The sequence below is a fragment of the Pseudorasbora parva genome, chromosome 5, assembly GCF_024679245.1.
Source record: "Pseudorasbora parva isolate DD20220531a chromosome 5, ASM2467924v1, whole genome shotgun sequence".
NCBI classification, from domain to species: domain Eukaryota; kingdom Metazoa; phylum Chordata; class Actinopteri; order Cypriniformes; family Gobionidae; genus Pseudorasbora; species Pseudorasbora parva.
Genome location: NC_090176.1, coordinates 51807709 through 51832892, shown reverse-complemented (window position 1 = coordinate 51832892; position 25184 = coordinate 51807709).

Genomic DNA, 25184 nt, shown 5'->3' with positions numbered 1-25184 from the left:
TCATTCAGTAACACCACACCACGCTGAGTGTTGCTTTCCTCTGGAACTATTTCCGTCGGTGAAATCATCGGTGAAATGGAACAACAAAAGGTGGTTTGGATCTAAAATATAAGGGACTTAATATTAATTAGGCTACTGTTATTGAACTAGGCTACACCATTCATGCTACACAATTCACGATTGCAAAGTCGACTTGTGTTATTAACAATATCATAAATCATAAATATCCACATCTACAGAAAGCTCAGTTTGACCCCAGTGTGTTTCTTCTGTGAGTTTATATCGCTGCTCAGTGGTTTAGATTTCTCCACGAATGTCTCTCAGAGACGGGCAGCGCGAGCCTCAACGCGACTAACGTACCAGAGGCAGAGATACACTCATCAATCGCTGTTTACATTGAATATGTGTGTGTATTCAGAGGCAGTGAGCAACGGCCTTTCATTATAATAATAAATAACTACGTTAATGCGCGATAAAATAATTGTCGGCGTTAATTAATTAATGCGTTAATGATAGTTAACTTGCCCAGCCCTAATGTATATATATATATGTATACACACAAGGAATACATATACACTAAATATATTTCACTTTTATACAGATTAACAAAACGAAAGAAAAAGCTGCCTATATGCTGAGTTTCGATTTATCTTTGCAATGCGTTCACAAAATTGACCAAACAGAAACTGAGACGGCAGAAAGCTCATCCTGTATGTTTACTTTATTTATTTTTTTACAAAAGCACAATGTTTGGTTTTAATCGTGAGTGTAAAAACTGACCCTTACAGTTTCCAATGATGCATTTCTCTTATCTGTAGGACTTTAATGATTTTAAGTTGTTTCCGCAGCTATAATGAGACAATATCATCTGGCAATCATAAATCTGTAAATGTGGCTACGCTACTGGGCTGTCGTGAGATTGTATATGTATTATTCCATTTAAACTATATCTTACAGCACCTTTAAGAGCTTGTGTCAGTGCCGATGGCCTTCATCTGACAGTATTCCTCCTCTCCGCCTGAATAGTGTTATTTTAGTGCATAGTGTATATAGCATATAGAATAAATTGTACAAAGGACATCTGCAGCTTGTAGAATTGCTTTCAAATGCATCTTTTAATTGGCTCGTGTACAGTTCTGAATGTACGTTTGCCATCTTGACCATTACAAAACATTATTTATGTGACAGTGGACGGTCCAGTCCTCCGTTATTCCATAATAACACCATCAATATACTCATCATGTCCTGCTTGAAACGGCATCAAATGAAATAGTAAATGAGTGGTGAACACACCCCCATCTGCCATTGGTCAGTTTAACAGATAGTCCCGCCCCCAAATCATGTCATTGGCTGAGTCAGAAGTTGATGATGTCATACACTTCAACTTTAAAGTGATTTTTGCGTTTTCCAGAACGATGAGTTAATGTGTTCTGAAATTGCTCTAAATTTCTGTGTCCAACTTCCTGTGATTGTAATTTGTAAACAGGAAGTTCACATACTGTCAGTTCCTGTAATTATACCTACCATTTGCATAAAGATTTTTGTTGTACAGCTGTTTTAAACATTCATAAATAATGTACACAGACATTATTTTTGGCTTCTCCTGTAACAGAGTGACACAAAATCTCACCGGAGGATCCGTAAGTATTATGAATGATCATTTGTCAGCAAATATATGAATCATATGAATCATTCATCTGCCTAACAGGGTACTGATGGACATCATGTTGCTTCTTTAAATCTTTCCTCATACTTTACGCTGTATGAAACAGTTTTGCCTCATTGAAAGGCTTGTTGATGGAAACTGTATATGTAAAAGACTTTTTGCTGCTTTTTCTAAAATTAAATAAACTTAGATTTTACTCATTTGCTCTCTCACTTTTCATGTTTGTATACATGTGCTGTTTTAGTTAATGTATATCTAGTGTTTGCATATAAATTGCAGATTTTGCTTTCTTTTTATACATGAGTGATGGATGGATGGATGGATGAATTGATGGATGGTGGTTGGATGGATGGATGGGTGGGTGGTTGGTTGGATGGATTGATGAATGGATGGGTGGGTGGGTGGATGGATGGATGGGTGGTGGTTGGATGGATGGGTGGATGGATTCATGGATAGTGCTTGGATGGATGGATGAATGGAGAATGAGTGGGTGGGTGGCTAGGGTGGATGGATGGATGGGTGGTGGTTGGTTGGTTGGTTGGATGGATGGATGGATGGATGGATGGATGGATGGATGGTGGGTAGTTGGATGGATGGATGGATGGATGAATGGATGGATGGGTGGGTGGATGGATGGATGGATTGATGAATGGATGGGTGGGTGGATGGATGGATTGATGAATGGATGGGTGGGTGGTTGGATGGATGGATGAATGGATGGGTGGGTGGTTGGATGGATGGATTGATGAATGGATGGGTGGGTGGTTGGATGGATGGATTGATGAATGGATGGGTGGGTGGTTGGATGGATGGATGGATGGATGGATAGATGGATGGATGGATGGGTGTTATTTTTAAACAATTTAATGTAAAATTATTTAAATTACTGTTTAGGGCTTTTATAAATAAAATTAAATAAATATTGCATAAATTAATAAATATATATATATATATATATATATATATATATATATATATATATATATATATGCAATATTTATTTAATTTTAAATAAATTAAATCATTATTTCTTGTTGTCCAAATTAGTTAGTGTATTTTTTTTAGGCAGACCCCGCAAGACAACTGCTCGAGAGGACCGTTTGTTGGCTCGAAAATCCAAGGCCAGCCCATTTTCCACTGCAGGAGAGCTCCACGAGACCTGGTCACCTGAAGTCCCTGTGTCAACCAGAACAGTTTGTCGGATTCTGTCTCGAAATGGCCTCCATGGTCGAATCAGTGCCCAGAAGCCAGCACTAAACAAAAGACAATTGAAGAACCGTGTGGCATTTGCCAAGGCCCACAGCCTGCTAAAAGGATGGACGCTGGAAAAGTGGCAGAAGGTGGATTTTTCAGATGAATCTTCTGTTGAATTACACCACAGTCGCCGCAAATATTGCAGGAGACCTACTGGAGCCAGAATGGATCCGAGATTCACCCAGAAAACAGTGGAGTTTGGTGGCGGAAAAATCATGGTCTGGGGTTACATCCAGTATGGGGGTGTGCGAGAGATCTGCAGGGTGGAAGGCAACATCAATAGTCTAAAATACCAAGAAATCTTAGCTACCTCTTATATTCCCAACCATAAAAGAGGCCAAATTCTGCAGCAGGACGGTGCTCCATCGCATACTTCCATCTCCACATCAAAGTTCCTCAGGCGAAGAAGATCAAGATGCTCCAGGATTGGCCAGCCCAGTTACCAGACATGAACATCATTGAGCATCTGTGGGGTAGGATGAAAGAGGACGCATGGAAGACGAAACCAAAGAATATTGATGAACTCTGGGAGGCATGCAAGACTGCTTTCTTAGCTATTCCTGATGACTTCATCAATAAATTGTATGAATCCTTGCCAAACCGCATGGATGCAGTCCTTCAAGCTCATGGAAGTCATACAAGATATTAAATCTGGATCTCACAGCACCACAACTTAATTTGCTGACATATTTTTGTATTTGCAGTAAATTTGTTCAATTTCTGTATAGGCGACAAAACTTTTGTCTTGCCAAAATTTGACCTTTCCGTTTTGATTAAAGGATAAATATTTCTTCTGTGAACATTATTTATTTCAGTGCATTAAACATCATTTGGGAGGGTTTTAGCTTTTCATATGAGCTATTTCTAACACCAATTGATTAATTAAAAGTCAGGTTAATATCCGGTATTTCTAGAAAATAGATAAGCGACAAGACTTTTGTAAGTCTTGTCAGTGTTGACCCGCACACTTAGTTCTGGCTTCGGTACATTGTAAAATTGCTGATCTGTGATTCTCCGACCCTTTCATGTCAATATGAGCGGGTCATTTTTCACTAAAAGGTTATTCAGTATTAAACCGAAGCAGCTGTTTTCAGGAGGTCAGTGTACACTGCAAAAAATGCTCATCTTACTTAGTATTTTTGTCTGCGTCCCAATTCGCCGACTTATACTATATCCTAAAAGTATGTACTCTTTTTGTGAAGAAGTATATACTTTTGAGTGTGTGGCAGAAAAGTATGCAAGCTTCGGGACTACTTCGCCATCTTTAACGGACTCTGTTACGAGCATCCATAGACAGTAAAAGAAATGGACAGAGCGTTCCCATTGACTTCAACGGCGGAAAGTGAGGTCAGTAAGGAGCACTCACTTCCTGATGGCGGAGCGAACTGCGCCGGCTCAGACTGAGCTCGAGGATGTAGTGTGTGTGTGTGTGTGAGGACGTAGATGTGACGTGAGCCTCCTGTCGGACAGCTGTATGTCTTCTAGTAGTTGTGGAAAGTGAAAGCTGAATCACGCTGTTTAAATGTTTTCTCCCGTTGCTTTTGGCTCACTATCGGCTTCTCCTCTTTCTTCTCCCTTGACTTTATCAGACTTTATGTCTCCACATCCCCCCGACTGCCTCATAGACAGTAAAAGATTGCTTCTGAGCGTCTCCTCAGGTCTATACGGTAATTTCTCTACTGTGCGACAGAGTCGCGTTGGTTATGACGCAATCGTTAGCCTATTTTTACAAAAACAGCTTCTGCGGGGCGATAGTGTAAGATACAAGGTAACGGAGCCTTTTATACATTGTCGTGTTTCTTTAGAAATAAACAATGGACAAATGGAGTCTTTAAACGTCTCAGATGTAAAGTTATTCACTGTCAAAGTGACTCAAAAATGAATAGGAGTCAATGGGATGCTAACAGCAGGTGATGGCTAGGTTAGCAATGGCCGCCCCTATGGGGGGAACGCTTTCCAAGTGCTAGATTACCCCCTTACGAGCATCCCGCCACCGTTGATCTGGCCTGTCAATCATCGTCAGATTCGTCACAGTTCAAATCCTCCACATTCAGTTTAATCTCCTGCCGTATCGGAGAGAAATGTAGCCGCTCGTTGATCTGTCGTGTGTGTGTCTTTAATGCAGAGACTCTCCGCGTGTGTTTGCAGTTTAAATATAATGATGCATTTAAAAGTTAAAGGCCAAACGTGTCATTACAAAAGTTCTCAATGCTGCTGCGGGTGAAATATAATGTGGACAACACTGAATAAATATATTTTTGTCAGGTTAAATATTGATAAATGATCACTCAAACCCCTTTATCTAAACTTCTCTACTTAACCGTCAGACTTGCATGTCCGCCATGTTTGTAGTTTTTAACGCGATTTATCCGCGTTTGTAGTTCTAATCGAATCCTCGTCCAACTCGCAATGGGTTGGGGGTAATATCAGCCGTTAGAGTGTGTGTCGATCCACACTTCGAATTCTGACTGTAAACAGGGATTGTCTTGTTATGGGAAAAAATAACTAACTAAGAAAAATAATCTTGTTTTCTGTTTGAATTAAGATTATTTTTCTCACCCCATTGGCAGATTATTTATCTTATTTTAAGCAAAAACTCTCTTCATTTTGAGTTATTTTTCCCAAAACAAGACAATTACTTTTGCATGTCTAGTAAATACTTCTTGTTTTAAGAATTTTTAGATGTTTGGACTAGAAACAAGACAAAAATACTGAGTAAGAAGAGCATATTTGCAATGTAAGGGACTCTTTGCAATGTGTGTGTGTGTGTGTGAAGGTAAAGCTGGTTTCATTGAGGTGTGTGGAGAGGGCGAAGGCTCCTGATGGCAGATGGTGGAGCTGCAGCCTCTCCAGTGACAGGAGCTCAAACTGCATGTGGTCTGAGGCACTGACTCCATCTGTGGCCACTCATGGACCACAGCAACACAAATACTTCTCAGGGTTTGAAACTGGAGCATGAAAACACACCGGGTGGACGTGGAGGGAGGGGTCGGCGTGTGTTTCAGTTGTGCTGTTCAATCCATTCAACCTAGCCTGAGGTGTTCATCCTCAGCTCTGGTCAGAATATGAGTCTGGTGCTCCATTGGGCTGTGATTATGGGGCGTGTTTAACCCAACCAGGGAAGACCTCAATTGGACAGACCGACAACCAATCAGAGCAGCAGAGTGACGCATAACGTTAGTTGCCAAATGTCAACAGAACTCAACTGCACTGTGTTGCCATGTCTGTGGCTTTCCCGCCGGTTGTTTTCCATGTCCGCGGGTTGAAGCGACTATTATGGGATATATAGACCCATGAGTGGGAATTTTAGAAGCAAACTTGCCAAAATAACACACATTTTACCCCCAAATCCCATTTATTTCCGGAGAAATTCATCGGCTAAAGCCCGCCCTGATGATCTCATTGGTCAGTTTCTGTTTACCATCTGTCCGTCATCGGCTAAAGCCCGCCCTGATGATCTCATTGGTCAGTTTCTGTTGATCATCTGTCCGTCATCGGCTAAAGCCCGCCCTGATGATCTCATTGGTCAGTTTCTGTTGATCATCTGTCCGTCATCGGCTAAAGCCCATCCTGATGATCTCATTGGTCAGTTTCTGTCGATCATCTGTCCGTCATCGGCTAAAGCCCGCCCTGATGATCTCATTGGTCCGTTTCTGTTGATCATCTGTCCGTCATCGGCTAAAGCCCGCCCTGATGATCTCATTGGTCAGTTTCTGTCGATCATCTGTCCGTCATCGGCTAAAGCCCGCCCTGATGATCTCATTGGTCAGTTTCTGTTGATCATCTGTCCGTCATCGGCTAAAGCCCGCCCTGATGATCTCATTGGTCAGTTTCTGTTTACCATCTGTCCGTCATCGGCTAAAGCCCGCCCTGATGATCTCATTGGTCAGTTTCTGTTGATCATCTGTCCGTCATCGGCTAAAGCCCGTCCTGATGATCTCATTGGTCAGTTTCTGTTGATCATCTGTCCGTCATCGGCTAAAGCCCGTCCTGATGATCTCATTGGTCAGTTTCTGTTGATCATCTGTCCGTCATCGCCTAAAGCCCGCCCTGATGATCTCATTGGTCAGTTTCTGTTCAGGCATAATTACTCCTCTATGGATCAAATCCAGACCAAACCCGCGCTCAAATGTTGTGGGCGGGGCTGAATTCGGCTGGCATCCAGGCTACATTCAACCCTTTCCCCACCAGTGTTTTTGTTTTTTGTTTTTTAATTTGCTAGTACTGGTTTGGGGGTGTTAAACACTTCCATCAAAACTTGCAAAGCTTCAAAGTCCTATAGCTAGTCCTGGGAACATTTCATTCAGTGAGATTAGGCAGTTTTGATATACACCAATCAGGCATAACATTATCAGTCAGGGTGACCTCTGACCCCTGACCCGCCGAAAGCACCAACAGTGGCACGTGAGCATCAGAACTGGACCACGGAGCAATGGAAGAAGGTGGCCTGGTCTGAGGAATCACGTGTTCTTCTACATCACGTGGATGGCCGGGTGTGTGTGTGTGTGTGGCTTACCTGGGGAACACATGGCCCCAGGATGCACTATGGGAAGATTTCATCAATGGAGGGGAAAGAGTCAAATGTTCTTAAAACAGTGGATAAATTATTAGCCCGTTAACTGTCTGTCACAGATCTGAACCTGAATGTTTTGTAATTCAGCATAGTTGCAGATTATTATTGCACTTCAAAACATGAAAGTGTAAAAAAGTTACAGATGTTTAGGTTTACTCTAAAGCAAGTGAACTGAACTAAACATTTATATTTTTTACAAAATATATATTTAAACAAAATAATCTGGACTCTAAAATAGCTAGAAAATCAAACCCGTATGTCTAACCAAGTTGTGTTCCAAATTTTAAGTTGATATAAGAAAAATTGATCCGCTAAAAGCATAACCGGTGTCATGGTAACGCAGTCACTATGGGGTTGAATTTTGAGTGTTTAACTCTTTCGCTGCCAGCATCTTTATTTATATATATATAAAAGAGTATAAGAGGTGAGGAAAGCCTCTTAATTTTCAGCCATAAGTAAATCATATTAGTTTCTTTTGTTATAAAATCTTAATTAAGTAGACATGAGGTGAATTTTAAAATCTAAATGTTCAGTTTAGTCCACATCAGTGTTTTAGCATCACTGATACACTATTATAGTTTTTATTAATATTTTTGATTTGAATTAATTTCACTTTGATTTTAGTTAAAGTTTCTGTAAGTTTTAGTTTATTTTACTTTAAGTTAAACAAATCCAAAATGAGAAAGATACATTTAAACAATTATAGGTTTTTTCATATTGTGCTTAAAGCTCTAAGCCAGTTCCTGAATGACATCATCCTGCAGGAAGTGACATCATCATTTGGCATGCACACAACAGTGAGTATCTGGTTAATTTATGTTTAAGAATATGTTTGGTGTCGTTAGTTTGTTCGAGGTTCTCTAAAACACTCATTCTTCTGAATCAAATGATGCAGAGTTTGATCATATTAACACTTCAGAAGATATGAAAACGCATCTGATGTGAGCTGACCTTCGAGAGATTAATAACTCCTGCCATTGAGTGAATAATCCTGTCGACTCTCAGTGGCTTGATGAACCCTTCTATCGAAATACTTCTGCTCATTCGTTATCTGAAAGGCGTCAGAGTTTCATGTGCTTGAGATCTCTGATTGAGTCAGTCTCTCTTCACCTCATGTTTTTCTCTGGTGATCAGTGTGTTTGACAGCAGAAAGAGCTGCTCAGTTTCAGAACAATGATGACAAAGTCGTTTTAAACATGACAGATTGATTCATTAACATTCATGTTACATTGCTGGTCAATTTGACTCGTTTCGATTTTGAGTTGAATGAAATACCAGTTCATCTATATTTCTTTCTTGATATTTTATGACTTTTTCTCCTTTAGGGTCATGAACACGCATGTAAAGTTTCAACACGCTGATGTTTTGACATATACACACAAAATGATTGTTCGTGATGTTCACGGGTCAATTTGACCCGCATATTTTAACATACTAAAGCAGCTACAGATGCCAAAATAGTTTTTTTTTTCTACCAAATGAGCTTTTCCCCACTTATTTCAATACAGAAAAATATTTTGTCTTCCTATTAGCTATTTCATTTTCAAGATATCTGAAATACGATCTAACCTACACTCAAAAAAATTATTGTATATTGCTATTCACTTTCTTTAAGCAATTAATCTTGATTTAACAGCATTATATCAGGTTTCTGGTTCATATTGACTTAAAACCGTTACTCTTTAAAATAATTTGATGTTTTCATTTTCAAATAACATGTTTCAATCAACTAACCCGATCACACAGGACTTCACTTCCCATCATGCTTTGCAAAGGGGCTGAATTTGGAGAGTACATGTTTAAATAAAGTGCTATTTTATGCGTTCTTAACAAAATTAAAAAGTCTCTTCATTTTCTCATGTTTAATGTCTTATGTTGGTATTTTAAAGTGTGTGTTATGTGAGTGTTTTTAGAGGTAATCATTGTGGTGAAGTGTAGAGCAGTTCTTGAACAATTAAAGTTGTTATAATAATAATAAAACAGCTACTTTGGGAAAGCTATGGATGTAACAAAACCATCTACTGGCTAGCCAATAATATTTTCTAAAAAAAAATCTTGTTAGACAACATTTGTAATTTTGTAATTAAACTCGATTACTTGTTACGCTGCGTTCACACCAAACGCGAATTGAGCGTCAAAATCGCGTCTAGTTTGACGCGTGAACATTTTGAATCCATTCGCGCGTCCGCAGCTAATTGGACGCACGTAGAAATCGAGCATTTGAAGCGAAATAGACACGCGTTAAAGGCGCTCCAGGTGAAATATATTAAGCGTTAACAGCCACACATGTGGTTCAGCCAACGCACTACCTGGATTATCTTCTCTGCGTGTATATTTAAATAAAATATAAAGTTATGAAACTTCACTTTGCCCTCAGTCAAAATGATTTGGTAGGCAACAATAGATTAACTGGACCAAAGATCGCCCATTAGATGACAAGACGAAGCATATGTCATGTTTAACCTCTACAGAGACATCCGAGCCGGCGGCGAACGGCAGAAGGACTGGCCGAGGAAAGGCTGCTCTCGCCGGGGTTAACGAGCGCTGAGCGCCCGGAGATCGCCTGGAGCTCACAACGACAAAAACGCAAGAGTGTTCTTTATAAATAGGCGCTGTCTTTATAGGTAAACCACATATTTTAGCTTTAAACAACTACATTATCAACTGAAAAGCATTAAAACTACATTTAGTGACAAAATATCAGTATTTTTTAAATCATATGCAGGGTTTGTCACTTTACCACGTGACAGCAGCAAGCAGGCTCCTCATTGGTTAACGCGGTGCAAATTGACGCCAAAGTTCAAATTTTTCAACTCAGGTGTAGACGCAAATTCGCTTCAAACTAGAGGTCTTCACGAACCTGAACCCGAAGAGAGCCGCGATGTTCTACACAGAACCGACCCGGACCCGTCTATTATTTCAAAAACTGGACCCGGACCCGTGCAGATCAGAGAAATGCCAAAAATATAATACCCGGAACCGACATGGACCCGTCTATTATTTGATAGCTGGAACCGAACCCGGCGGGAAGACACAGACCCGACTTGACCTGATTGTCTCATATTACACAATAAACTGCTGTTAACAAATTAATAAACAAGCTCCGAAAAATAACTGTCTCAGTCAGCCTACCTAACGATATATAGCCGTTGTCTCCCTTCCTTGTACCTGATTGTGATGTATTACAATATTCCTCTGTAATTGTTCCAAGCATGCTTAATTTACTCATCATTTCAGCTGTTAAAGTCAACTTTATTTCACAGTGACGGACTTATGAGTTGACTCGTCGAGACTGTTTTCCAAGATGGCTGCCGTCTGTAAACGCGTAATCCACTCTCTTTATAAAGTATCTTCTTATTAAACTGTCTGTACTCTTACAAAGTTCTCAATGCTGCGGTTTGCCTGTAGGGACCCTCATTATGCTGCCGTGTTAGTGTGAGGCTATGTTGAGCTGTTAGTGGTATTAACTAGCGGTTTAATTTCACTGACCCTGTGCCCCGTAGACAAGCGTTATAAGCTAATCTGTGTTTAGAGATAAAACTCTTTACATTCGATTTTCATGAAAACGCATCCCAGAGAACGATCTACTCGCTTACCATCTGTTAATTACCCCGAGGGGCATTTCTCACCGGAGTTGGCCTTTAATAGTTTTGGACAAAATTAAGAATTCAACTAAATGGATCTGAATTAACCGTACGTAAAAAAAAAACCGGAATGTTAATTAAATTCAACATAAACCAGTTACGTGGAACCTGTTGACATAAAGAAAAACGGTTGTCGAATCTCAAAAAATGTTCATTGTATTAACTAAAATTTTCTAATTTTAATGACCTCAACATTTTAAGGCAACCTGCAGGTAACTTTTTTCTAAATAATTTTTTACAGTGTATGTATTTGTATTTTGCAGCTAACTTCTCTTTTGTAAATATTGTACTTGTCTGTTTGCATAATAATAATAATATTAATAATAAATAAAAACAATGTTACTTTTGAATGTTCCGAAACATTTAGTTGGCGAGCTGAAATGAGCATCCAGAGGAAAGCGACGGGAGCTTATGATAAAGATGATTCGTGCATCCATCTCTCAGTGTGATGTTTGTCGATTCTCAGACTTTTGCACTCTTCTCAGAAAGCTTCTGTTTTCTGTCCAGTCTCTGAATTCAGCAAAGCAAGACTTTTAATGTGAGATGCTGATCTGGTCCAGGTTTAAAATAGGGAGCGTTTCCCCTCGGGCCATTTTACAGCCGCCGCAGCTCCTGAGGAAGGTCATGCTGACAATCCCAGATTATTACCGGCTCTGCGCTTATTATTATGAATGTAGAAGTGTGCTATCCTGACTGTATTCAATATTTAATGACATTCACAGACAGTCATATCTGAAATATTGCTGGAAAAAGTAGATGGTTTTAAACTCAAGGGCCCCTATCCAGACTGACGACATCAAGTATACTTCAAATGTTAAATGTGGAGCTCTGTCCTCATATATAGTGCCATTTGAAAGCTTAATGTCTACTTTCGGAGATAAGCATCACTTTTATAAAGAGTAACTTATTTACTAAATAACGCTGGGACCTTTTTTGGGGATTTCCGCCTGGATTTGGCCTGCACACATTGACACTAAATACACAATCTTGGTGTCATTTTACAGGAAACCCTTTGAAGTCACACAAAACACTGCTAAAAGGGATACACATTTAAATATATGTTGTCTGAGCTGTAATAAAAAAAGCTATGATTTGTTTTTTTTTTTGTGGTTATAAATTCAGGCCCTGTGAGCTCTAGCACCCTGCAGACAGTTCTGGCTGTGTCCACTAGATGGCAGAAAATATTGGATTTTTTTTTGTCTGTATCATTTTTGCAAGTTTTATTCACAGGGAGGAATATTACCTTTTTTATGTGATTTCCATCTATCCAAATCTCCATACCCATATACAGTGGTATAAATGCAATATCACAGTGTCATTTTACAGAAAACCTTGAAATTACATAAATCAAGTGATAAATATTATAGTATAATAAACAAACATATAAAATATAAAAAACAAACAAATACCGCAAATATAAGACAACCCTGAACATAAGACGACTCTCCATTTTCAGCCTATATTTTTAGGACACAAACTTATATTTGGGTATATACGGTAGGTGCTTTTAGATTTTTTGGTTTAGAAATACATTATATCTCAGGCCCTGTGAGCTCTAGCACCCTGCTGACAGTTCTGGCTGTGTCCACTAGATGGCAGCAAATACTGGAAAACAATATTTAGTGACACTGGGATATTGCATTTACACCACTGTTGAGGAGATTGGCATGTTGGGGAGATTTGAGTTGGCGGAAATTACATTAAAAAAGGTAATATTCCTCCCCTCAGATGCATTTGAATAAATCTTCCATGATACAGACAAAATATTTTTTCCCAGTATTTTCTGCCATCTAGTGGACACAGCCAGAACTGTCTGCAGGGTGCTAGAGCTCACAGGGCCTGAGATACACACTCAAAAAAAATGCTGGGTTCTTTTAACTTAATGTTGGGTCAAATATGGACTAACCCAGTGATTGAGTTGTTTTAACCCTGTGATTAGGTTAAATATTTGCTGAAGACAACCCAATCGCTGGGTTAAAACAACCCAGTTGTTAGGTTAGTCCATATTTGACCAAACATTGGGTTGTTTTTTAACCAGAATTTTTTAGAGTGCACTTTCACACTGAATTTATAACAAAATAATCACAAAGTGCCTCTTTTTTGGATGTAATAATTAGACCACTGCATGTGTAGGCCAAATCCAGTGGAAATTCCTAAAAATGCACACTCTGGGTAAATTTCTGGGTAAAAAAACAACCCAATGTTGGGTCAAATATGGACTAACCTAACAACTGAGTGGTTTTAACCCAGCGATTGGGTTGTCTTAAGCAAATTAAAACAACCCAATCACTGGGTTAGTCCATATTTGACCCAACATTGGGTTAAAACGACATTTTTTATAATCTGATAACATCACAGTTTTCTCCAGAACGACTGTACAGCCAAATCTAATTCTGCTGCAGTATTGTCCTGTTTAACACAGCGCTGCTTTAAACAATCGGCATTGGAAAAGTGCGATATAAATAAAGTAATTTGATTGATTGATTTTTAGAGTGTGGTCCCAGAGCTGAAGATGTTAAAATGCTGATCCGTTCAGAAAGTGGCTTTAGGAGTAATTGAATCAGTCAGAATCTGTATATGTTTCATATGACGATACGACCGAAATGGCAAGCGTATGGCAGAATGCTGTTGTAAATATAACCGCTGTCTTTATGATATCATCGATTCGTTCAGAAACGCATCGATTCCCGAACAAAACATGCAGTTGATTGATCCGATTGGTTCAAAAGCACTGATCGCTTCATACAGTGAAGCTCCTTTCCTCTGGAGGATTAAAGTCCTTTACGGTGCTGGTCTTGTTTAGTCAGAAGCAGTTTTTCTCATTCCGGCCATGATTAAAGCTTCCCTTATTAAATATGTATGAGGATTTTTCTGTGGCAAAAGCAGTTTAATTTGTTTTCTGTGAATAGCCTAATAAAGGGTTCGGACCTTGAGAGAAAAGGATGCAGCACATGCCGTTTGGAGAACACATTATGTGACGATACACACTATATTTATGCGTTTTGCTTTTTAATCATTCCCAGGATATGAATTCTTGATAAAAATAAACACATTATTTTTCTTTGGATGCTAATTCTTGATATCAGGGATTAGGTTCCTGTTAGTAACTACGGCAATTCTCTATACCAACACTGACTTGCAGAAATAATTTCCTCTAGTAAAAACTATAATTCCTAATATCTGCACTCTAAAAATTGCTGGACTAAAAACAACCCAAGCTGGGTTGAAAATGGACTAACCAAGCAATTGGGTTGTTTTAAGGAACCTTTAACTCAACCTTTGGGTTAAAACAGCCCAATTGCTGGGTTAGTCCATTTTCAACCCAACTTGGGTTGTTTTTAACACAGCATTTTTTAGAGTGTAGACAAGTAAAAATGATTGTCTTGTTTTGGGAAAGAATAACTCAAAATTAAGAGAGTTTTTCCTTAAAATAAGATAATTAATCTGCCAATGGGGTGTACGGCCGCCCAAATCGTCCCAATGGAGGCTAACGATCAGCGGGTGAAGGTCGCTGCGCGTTCGGTCTTTTCAGCGGGGCAAAGGGACTTTATTCAAATTTCCAGAGGTGGACAGTCACTCAGCTCATTTACTCGAGTACTGTACTTAAGTTCACTTTTTGAGTATCTGTACTTTACTGGGGTGTCATTTTGGGGATACTTTTACTTTAACTTCACTCCATCTGAAAGACAAATATCGTCCTCTTTACTCCTCTACATTTCTATCAAGGTCCTCGAAGTCGAAAGTCGTTTCTGTCGCAGCTCTGAAAGTCAGTGGATGATTTTTTCCTTCTTTAAAAGGTGTTTTGTTGTTGTTGTTGCAGACAGTCTATCAGGAATCGCTCTTATAGGGTCATACAAATTTTCCCAACTTTTTTTGAACACTGATCAGTTCATAGCAAAATGGAAGAAGACGGTTCTTAGGCACAGTGTGTGCACTCACAGCCATACTTTGAAAGGATGTTTCAGTTTAAAAAAAATCATGATTAGTTTAGTCTGCATACACTTGATGCATGTCTTATAAAATATTAAAAATATAAACGTCTGGGAGAAAGAGAAGAGTAAAGTGTGAGAATATCAGATGTGTATCAGTGTATTGGATCCGTGCATTCGGCCTTAAAGTGACAGCAGCTTTATAAAGAGCTTTGTAACTTTTCTACAAGTATTTAAATGAGTTTAAGTTAGTCGTCTGCTAGTGTGTCAGATGGAGCGTCACTGACTGGCTTAAACCATGATGGCATAATGTGCATTTATACAACTATAATACAATAATGCGGCGACATAAAGAAGGACATTTACTTTTGATACTTAAGTACTTTTGAAAACAAATACTTCTGTACTTTTACTCCAGTTAAAATCTAATTTTACAACTTTCACTTCTAATGGAGTAATATTTGACCAGCAGTACTTTAACTTTTACTCAAGTAATAGAGTTGTGTATTTGTCCACCTCTGCAAATTTCTCGTTACCTGACTCCATTTAATCATAATTTAGTATTAAGGTTAGAATGCCATTTGGTTATTTGGTCATTATATTTAATAGTTTTTTGTTGAAATTAGGTCCGTTCGTAACCTGAATAATTCCAGAGTAAGTCAGAATCAATCAAAGTGTAACAATTTATTAACAGTCAGGTAAATGTATAATGCCAATTACATAATCAATTCAAAGGTAATCCATATATAACATCAAATACTCTGAAGTACAGAATGAAATATATACCTGACTTCTGAAAATTACATAATGCTGGGTTATCTTTAAGACGTCCAGCATTACGGGCTGACCGGTTTAAAGTGTCAAGCCCTGAGCTCTTTGCAACATTTCCTTAAATACACAGAAACAAATGCCCAAACTCTTTCAGTGTAAACACGAGTTCACAATGGGAATTTGCCTTAATCAAGACTTGTGTTGATGTAAAGGCCAAACGGCTGAAAGCCACACCCACCTAACTAAGACAAGATATCTCTAAACTCTTAAAACATTGATTATCTTCTGTGGGGATGAGATCTTTGTACCAGTCGCACTGAGACATTTCAAACGATATCTGTCACTACTCGATCCGTACCGGCAACACGATTTGTTCTGCGCATGCGCGAAAACGTAGTTTTGACGTCACTTCCTGTCATCGCCAAAGTTTTTTGCGACAACGGTGTCACTTTTTAAAAATATATATTATTATAATTTTTTTATTGAACAAATACAAAAGCAAACAGCCACCGTTCAAAAAGGATTCAACAACAACAACAACAAAACAAATATAAACAAAAGACCGACAGCAAAATGAATTAAACAAACAAACAAACAAATACATAATTAAATAATAAAAAATAACACTATATATATATATAAAAGGAAACTATAAAAAAAAGCACACAAAAAAAAAAAAAAAATTGAGCAAGGGGTGGCATGCAATTTATAGTAGCCTAAATTAGGTTCAAGAGAGTGAGACAGTGAAAAATATGCCAATGCCTTTTTTTCCCTTTTTACATTATAAAAAGGTATATATACTTCTTGCACCACATAGAGGACTTTAAAGCTTTGGCATTGCTGGAAGAAAAGACAGTATCTAAATTACATTTCAGATCTTTACAAAAAATAATAAAGAAAGGTTTAACAGACAAAAAAAATGCACTTGTGTATAAAAAAAAACGTAGCTAAAAAAAAAATAGATTTATAAGAAAAAAAAAACTTTTGTCAGAGTTATACAAAAAATACAAATGGGACATCCTTAAACTCCAAATAAAAATTGTCTAAGAGAGAAAAACATACAAACAAACTAAATTTCTTCCAAAAAAAAAAAAGTAACTACATGAAAACAATCCCAAAAAGGTGAGGGACAGACTCATCTTCCACTCCACAAAAGGAGCAAAGGCGATCCATCCCAGGAAACATTTTTTTTTATATAAATAAATTGTCCCGTGTGTTTCTTAAATGCAGACATATGTATTCTTTATATTGTAGACAAGTATGTTGAAGTAGAAAAAATTAACTTTTTCATTTTAAAAAATGAAATATTGAATGCAAACAAAAACATCTGAATTTCCCAAATGGGGTCAAGCAAGTCTAAACTTAATCAATGTAATTAGTGCCACATAATAATAAACTTGGAATATATAGTCTACATTTGTATTTTCCAAGTGAGGTCTCTTAAATGTGGAGACTTAGATTCTTATAAAGATTTTATTTAACTAGGCTATATGGTATAAAAGCATCAAAACAACTACTGTAAGCTTACAGACTTGCTGCTTATTTATTGTTTTTTGGTTACATCTTATAAAGCAAATTGTAGTTTGCATTTGAATATCCCTCTACTAGTTTTACAAGGGTTTGATATCCTAGATGTTAAATGTAGCCTACAAATCAGTTTTTAAGGAACTTCACTGTTAGTGATTATTCAATTAAGGTTTATGGGAAATGATTAGCACTTGTATTTCACCAACTGTGTAATATTTCTGTCACTAAGGAAAGTAAAGAGCTGGATGATGTCTTAAATTTTATTTGTATGATGGGTAAATATTATATTGACAAAGCAAGATAGGCCTACCTACCTTAATTTCAAACCTAGCTGCAAAGTATTTGCTTATGATTAATGTTATGTTTAAATCCAGGTAAGCATGAGGACAAGAAATGTCCCAGTTCTCAAAGTTTTATTCAGTCCACAAGCAGGACAAACAAACCAACAGTGCCAGATGGTTACGTTGACAGCAGGTGCAACAACTCTTCCATTCTTACGATACCTTTTTATAGGTAACAACATGTGAACTATAGCGCCATCTCCTGACAAATACACAAACACAACAATTAACATTTATTATCAACTCTGCAAAAATCACATATTCATTGTTCTTTATTGTTTATTTTGTATTGATTTATAGTTATGCAATAAATAAAAAACTATCGCGGTACGGATCGAGTGGTAGTAATTCAAAAAACTGCCGTAAATAGCTTTGCATGTCAAACAGGAAGTAGAAACATTTTCGCGCATGCGCAGAACAAATCGTGTTTCCGGTACGGATCGAGTAGTGACAATATCAAACACATATAATACTGAATTAATATAATTAATATTTTAATATAATTCAGATGTTAATTTCTCAGAGAGTCCTTGTTCCTCAATTAGACATTTCGGCATCTACTACTGTAGTTTTTTCAGCCTTACAGGGTAAGAAAAATAATCTTGTTTTCTTATTGAGTTAAGATTATTTTTCTCACCCCATTGGCAGATTATTTATCTTATTTTAAGCAAAAACTCTCTTCATTTAGAGTATTTTTCCCCAAACAAAAGACAATTACTTTGTGCTTGTCTAGCAAATACTTTTTTAGATGTTTGGACTAGAAACAAGACAAAAATACTAAGTAAAAAAGCATTTTTTTGCAGTGTAGGAGCTTATATCGTCAAACTAGGTAGACAAGTCGTCGCCCCATAACCAGAATTACCTCACAGTGACCTTATAGGCCACCGAAAAGCATCTTCAAGTCTGACATTTTCTGCAGAAATAACCCCTCAGAGTCTCTGGTGGTTACAGCCCTGATTCAACGCATCGATCTGTTTGCTTAATTCTGCAATAGTTCTGCAGAAAAACAGTTGATGTGGAGGAGTGTGTTCCTCCCTGACAGTTGCATTCCCAAAATAGGAGCGCTCGACATGTGTGTGTACGCGCTCAGCTCTTGTTTGTCTCAGTGAGACGAAAGTTGGAGGTTAGGTAAGATAATGACCACGTCTACCTGCCTGGATCTCTCTCTGGTTCTCTAATGCTCCCTCACACACTAATAACACAGCACCGCACCGCGCCGGATGCGTGTTAATTATAGAAGCCCTCATCTGTCATTTTAGTGCTCACTAATGAGTGTTCGTCAGCTGAAGGCTCAAGAGGGATGAAGCTGAGACCCGAGCATGAAGAAACAGCTGTCAGGTGTGTGTCCGCAGCGGCGCTGACTTGAATTTGGAAGTGAAATTTGTTTCTGGTCAAGCACTTCATAAAACATGATCTGCCAAGAGTATCGGGTAAATGTTAATGTAACAGAAATACATACAGTTTGGAATAATTACTGTAAAAATTACAGTAAAAAATTTGAAATATTATGTTAAAGGACAACTCCGGTGAGAAATGCCCCTCGGGGTGATTAACAGATGGTTAGCGAGTAGATCGTTCTCTGGGATGCGTTTTCACGAATGTAAAGAGTTTTATCTCTAAACACAGATTAGCTTATAACGCTTGTCTACGGGGCACAGGGTAAGTCAAATTAAACCGCTAGTTAATACCACTAACAGCTCAAAATAGCCTCACACTAACACGGCAGCATAATGAGGGTCCCTACATGCAAACCGCAGCATTGAGAACTTTGTAAGAGTACAAACAGTTTAATAAGAAGATACTTTATAAAGACAGTGCATTACGCGATTACAGGCAGCCATCTTGGAAAACAGTCTCGACGAGTCGAGCCACGAGCGCTGTGCTAAGTGATGAACTGTGACTGAATCTCATATGGTCCGTTGTTTCTGGAAGAAAGCACTGAACGCAACAGAGAAAATAAATAAATAAAAATAAAAATGTCCATGTAATTAGATTTCACAACCTTAATTCCTATCGACCAGCTCACTTAGCACAGCGCTCGTGGCTCGACTCATCGAGACTGTTTTCCAAGATGGCTGCCGTCTGTAAACGCGTAATTTACATTTAATCATTTAGCAGACGCTTTTATCCAAAGCGACTTACAAAAAAGGGGAGAGCAATAGAAGCAACGAAACAGACAAGGCCAACAACCTGTAAGAGCTGTAAGAAATCTCAATAAATTAGCACAGTACACAATTTTTTAAAAATTTTTTATAGCCTTCTACAACAAAAACTCACGTACAAAAAATACAGAACACTGGATTTTGATAGCCCTGTAATGGACTGTCTTTATAAAGTATCTTCTTATTAAACTGTTTGTACTCTTACAAAGTTCTCAATGCTGCGGTCTGCATGTAGGGACCCTCATTATGCTGCCGTGTTAGTGTGAGGCTATGTTGAGCTGTTAGTGGTATTAACTAGCGGTTTAATTTCACTGACCCTGTGCCCCGTAGACAAGCGTTATAAGCTGATCTGTGTTTAGAGATAAAACTCTTTACATTCGATTTCCATAAAAACACATCCCAGAGAACGATCTACTCGCTTACCATCTGTTAATCACCCCGAGGGGCATTTCTCACCGGAGTTGGATCTTAAAGGAACACTCCACTTTTAACAAGTTCCTTAGAGGTAAACAGTCGAGTTTTACCGTTTTTGAATCCATTCAGCCGATCTCTGTATCTGGCGGTAGCACTTTAGCATAGCTTAGCATACATCATTGAATCGGATTAGACCATTAGCATCGCGCTCAGAAATGACCAAAGACTTTTTTTCAAAGATAATATTTTTCCTTTTTAAAACTTAACATCGTGTACTAAGACCAACGGAAAATTAAAAGTTGCAATTTTTAGACCGATATAGATAGGACCTATTTTCTTATTCCTGCGTAATAATCACGGAGCTTTGCTGCCGTGTCATCGGTGCAGCGGCGCAATAATATTACGCAGCGCCTAAAAGTAGTCCTCAGATTGGTAACTGCCAATGTGACCAGTGCTACGTTTGTGTAGTTGCAGAGAATGCCCTTTCACGGCAGTAAATCTGTGATAATTACGCAGGGATGAGAGACATTGGTCTTAGTGCACGGTATAACTATAGGCGAGTCAAGTTTTAAATAGGAAAATATTGAAAGTCTTTGATCATTTTTATGAGTGTGATGCTAATGGTCTAATCCGATTCAATGATGTATGCTAAGCTATGCTACAAGTGCTACCGCCAGATACAGAGATTGGCTGAATGGATTCAAAAACGGTAAAACTCGACTGTTTACCTCTAAGGGATTGGAAAATAAGCCTAATTTAAAAAAAGTGGAGTATTCTTTTAATAAAGTAAATTCTATAGTATATAAGTCTGTTCTGCTCGTTTATTTGATCATAAATCCAGTAAATCAGTGAAATATCCCTCCAGTGTAAATCATCTGTTTTCTATGTGAATATATAATAAAGTGTAATTTATTTCTGTGATCAAAGCTTGAATTTAATTGATCAAAAATACAGTAACCATTTTAAAAATATTATTAGAATTTTAAAAAGCTGTTTTCTATGTGAATATATAGTAAAGTGTAATTTATTCCTGTGATCAAAGCTTGAATTCATTTGGTCAAAATACAGTAATTTTTTTAAATATTATTACAATTTTAAAAAGCTGTTTTCTATGTGAATATGTAGTAAAGTTTAATTTATTTCTATGATCAAAGCTTGAATTTATTTGATAAAAAATACAGTAAAAACTTTGAAATATTATTACAATTTTAAAAAGCTGTTCTCTATGTGAATATATAGTAAAATGTAATTGATTCATGTGATCAAAGTTGAATTTATTTGATCAAAAATACAGTAAAAATTAAAAAATATTATTAAAATTTTAAAAACTGTTTTCTATGTGAATATATAGTAAAATATAATTGATTCATGTGATCAAAGCTTGAATTTATTTGATCAAAAATACAGTAAAATTAAAAAAAATATATTACAAATTTAAAAAGCTGTTTTCTATGTGAATATATAGTAAAGTGTAATTTATTCCTGTGATCAAAGCTTAAATTTATTTGATCAAAAATACAGTAAAATTTAAAAAAAATATTACAAATTTAAAAAGCTGTTTTCTATGTGAATATATAGTAGTGTAATTTATTTATGTGATCAAAGCTTGAATTTATTTGATAAAAATACAGTAAAAATTAAAATTGTTATTAAAATTTTAAAAAGCTGTTTTCTATGTGAATATATAGTAAAGTGTAATTTATTCCTGTGATCAAAGCTTAAATTTATTTGATCAAAAATACAGTAAAAATTAAAAATTATTATTATAATTTTAAAAAGCTGTTTTCTATGTGAATATATAGTAAAGTGTAATTTATTTCTGTGATCAAAGCTTGAATTTATTTGATCAAAAATACAGTAACATTTTTGAAATATTATTACAATTTTAAAAAGCTGTTTTCTATGTGAATATATAGTAAAGTGTAATTTATTCCTGTGATCAAAGCTTAAATTTATTTGATCAAAACTACAGTAAAATTTAAAAAAAATATTACAATTTTAAAAAGCTGTTTTCTATGTGAATATATAGTAAAGTGTAATTTATTTCTGCGATCAAAGCTTGAATTTATTTGATAAAAAATACAGTAAAAATTTTGAAATATTATTACAATTTTAAAAAGCTGTTCTCTATGTGAATATATAGTAAAATGTAATTGATTCATGTGATCAAAGTTGAATTTATTTGATCAAAAATACAGTAAAAATTAAAAATTATTATTATAATTTTAAAAAGCTGTTTTCTATGTGAATATATAGTAAAGTGTAATTTATATCTGTGATGAAACCTTGAATTTAGCAAAAACTCTCTTAATTTTGAGTTATCTTTTAAAGTAAGGAGAGCATTTTTTGCAGTGCTTTCTTTTCTGCAGCTTACAGAAGACAAGGCTGTCAGTTTGAGTCGGTGCTCCTGTTTGATCCCAGTCTGCCTGCTTTAACATTCACAGACGCGTGAGAGACTGACCTCTGAAGAGAGACTGTTGTTCTTCTCATTCTGAGGCCATTCAAATACCTGCCAGAGTCATTTAGTCTGAGAAATTACTCTGTCTTTCCTGGAAATCTCCTTGACATTTCCTTGTATGGAGCAGTGTGTTTGGAGACTGTGTGAAAGTGTGGGACAGAAGAAAGTGCCTCTTATCTGACAGCAGATTTGTGAGCTATAATGGAGCTCTGATTCCTGAAAGCGTTAAGATGGAAATTCAAAGCATGTTCAGGGGTCAGGAATGGATCTAACTTCATATTTCATTGTTAAAAAGGCTTTAGCAGTCTCTTCTGCATTTATTTGGTCATAAATACAGTAAAAGTTGTGAAGTATTTGTACAATTTAAATCATCTGTTCTCTATGTTAATATATAGTAAAGTGTGATTTATTCCTGTGATCATCATCATCATTACTGCAGTCTTCACACTGCTTTACTTACTCTGTATTTTTGTCTTGTTTCTATCTAAAAATTCTTACATTAAGAAACATTTACTAGACAAGTAAAAATTATAGTCTTGTTTTGGGAAAAATAACTCAAAATGAAGAGAGTTTTTGCTTAAAATAAGATAATTAATCTGCCAATGGGGTGAGAAAAATAATCTTGTTATCATTTTGAGTTATTTTTCCCCAAAACAAGACAATTACTTTTGCTTGTCTAGTAAATACTTCTTATTTTAAGAATTGTTAGATGTTTGGACTAGAAACAAGACAAAAAGACTGAGTAAGAAGAGCATTTTTTTTGCAGTGGAGTGTCACATGAACAAGAGAAACACAGCCATCATCACATGCTCAACATACGCCAGCTAAAATCAGAATGAATGTGTAAAGTTCTAGTTTCTGTTTTGGTTTTGCATTAATATACTTATTGAGACAGAGCGACACGCGTCATAATCTGAAAGCCACGCCCACCGGGGGGGGGGGGGGGGGACAAACCAACTGTCTCCATTGACTTTCTATTGCGGGAAGCGGCCTTCTTGTCATTTTAGACTTATTACAAAAAACAAACAATGTCTAAAAGCTGTTATGTGACAAGGTGTACAGAAAACAAGCTAAAAAACCCAGAAGTTTTTATAAGCTGTTAACCCAAAAAATGAACGTTTAAGTACACAAAAGTGCATACAAGCAATAGACACAGAGCGCGTACAGTGAGAACTACGCCCACTGGAGGGGAAAGTAATCAGCGACAGGAAATATAATATATAAAACTGACATTTGGATATTTGAAAACATGTTTACTGCACGCGTAGACATACTGAGTGTCAGGATCCCAAAATTGACCTATTCTTCCTGCTGAAGCTTCATGTCTTATTGCCTGTATCCACTTCAGCAACTAGTCAAAACACCCTAGCAACCATCTACTGTAGCAGTGCCTTAGCAACCACGTAGAGCACCCTTGGAACATTCTAACAAAGCCATAGCAACCAGCCTGAACACCATAGCAACTGCCTACTGTAGCAATGCCCTAGCAACCACATAGAACACCCTTGCAACATTCTAACAAAACCATAGCAACCAGTTGGAACACTAGCAACTGCCTACTGTAGCGACGCCTTAGCAACCACGTAGAGCACCCTTGGAACATTCTAACAAAGCCATAGCAACCAGCCTGAACACCCTAGAAACTGTCTACTGTAGCAATGCCCTAGCAACCATCTAGAACACCGTTGCAACATTATAACAAAACCATAGTAACCAGTCAGAACACCCTAGCAACCGCCTACTGTAGAAATGCCATAGCAACCACCTAAAACACCCTTACAACATTCTAACAAAGCCATAGCAACTAGTTGGAACACCCTAGCAACCGCCATGTTGCTTTCCGTTTAGTTTTTCCTCTGTCTATAATGTCACAGTCATCTTTCTTTCTTTCTGAGGACGTGTGTCAGTATCAGGTTAATGTTCAGAGACCAAGAGCTCAATAACAGATCAATTCAAATTAACCAAACATCCCCTGAGCAATTGTATTTATTTTAGTTTTCATAGAGCACAACAACCTCTTGTTTTTTTACAGCAGTCATTGATTTTCACAATTCATTCTTAAATCGTAATAATTTTATTTATACTTTGCTATTCTTTATTTTGGCTTGCAAAAAACTTTAGTTAAATTATTATTATTATTATTATTATTATTATTATTATTATTATTATTACTTTTTGCAATACTTTGCAAATCCTTATTCTTTTGCAAATATATATATATATGGCAAGGATTTAATTCAATATAAAAACCCACATGAAAAAATACTATAGTAAATTACAGTAAAATACTATAGTGTTTTTGAACCATAATATAGTAAATAAACTACAGTAAATTAATAAAGTGTAGTAAATACTACAATATACTGTAGTGTCTTTGCAATGATATAAGTAGTTAAAAACACTATAATTGTAGTGTAATTACACAAGCGATTTTAGTGTAATTTT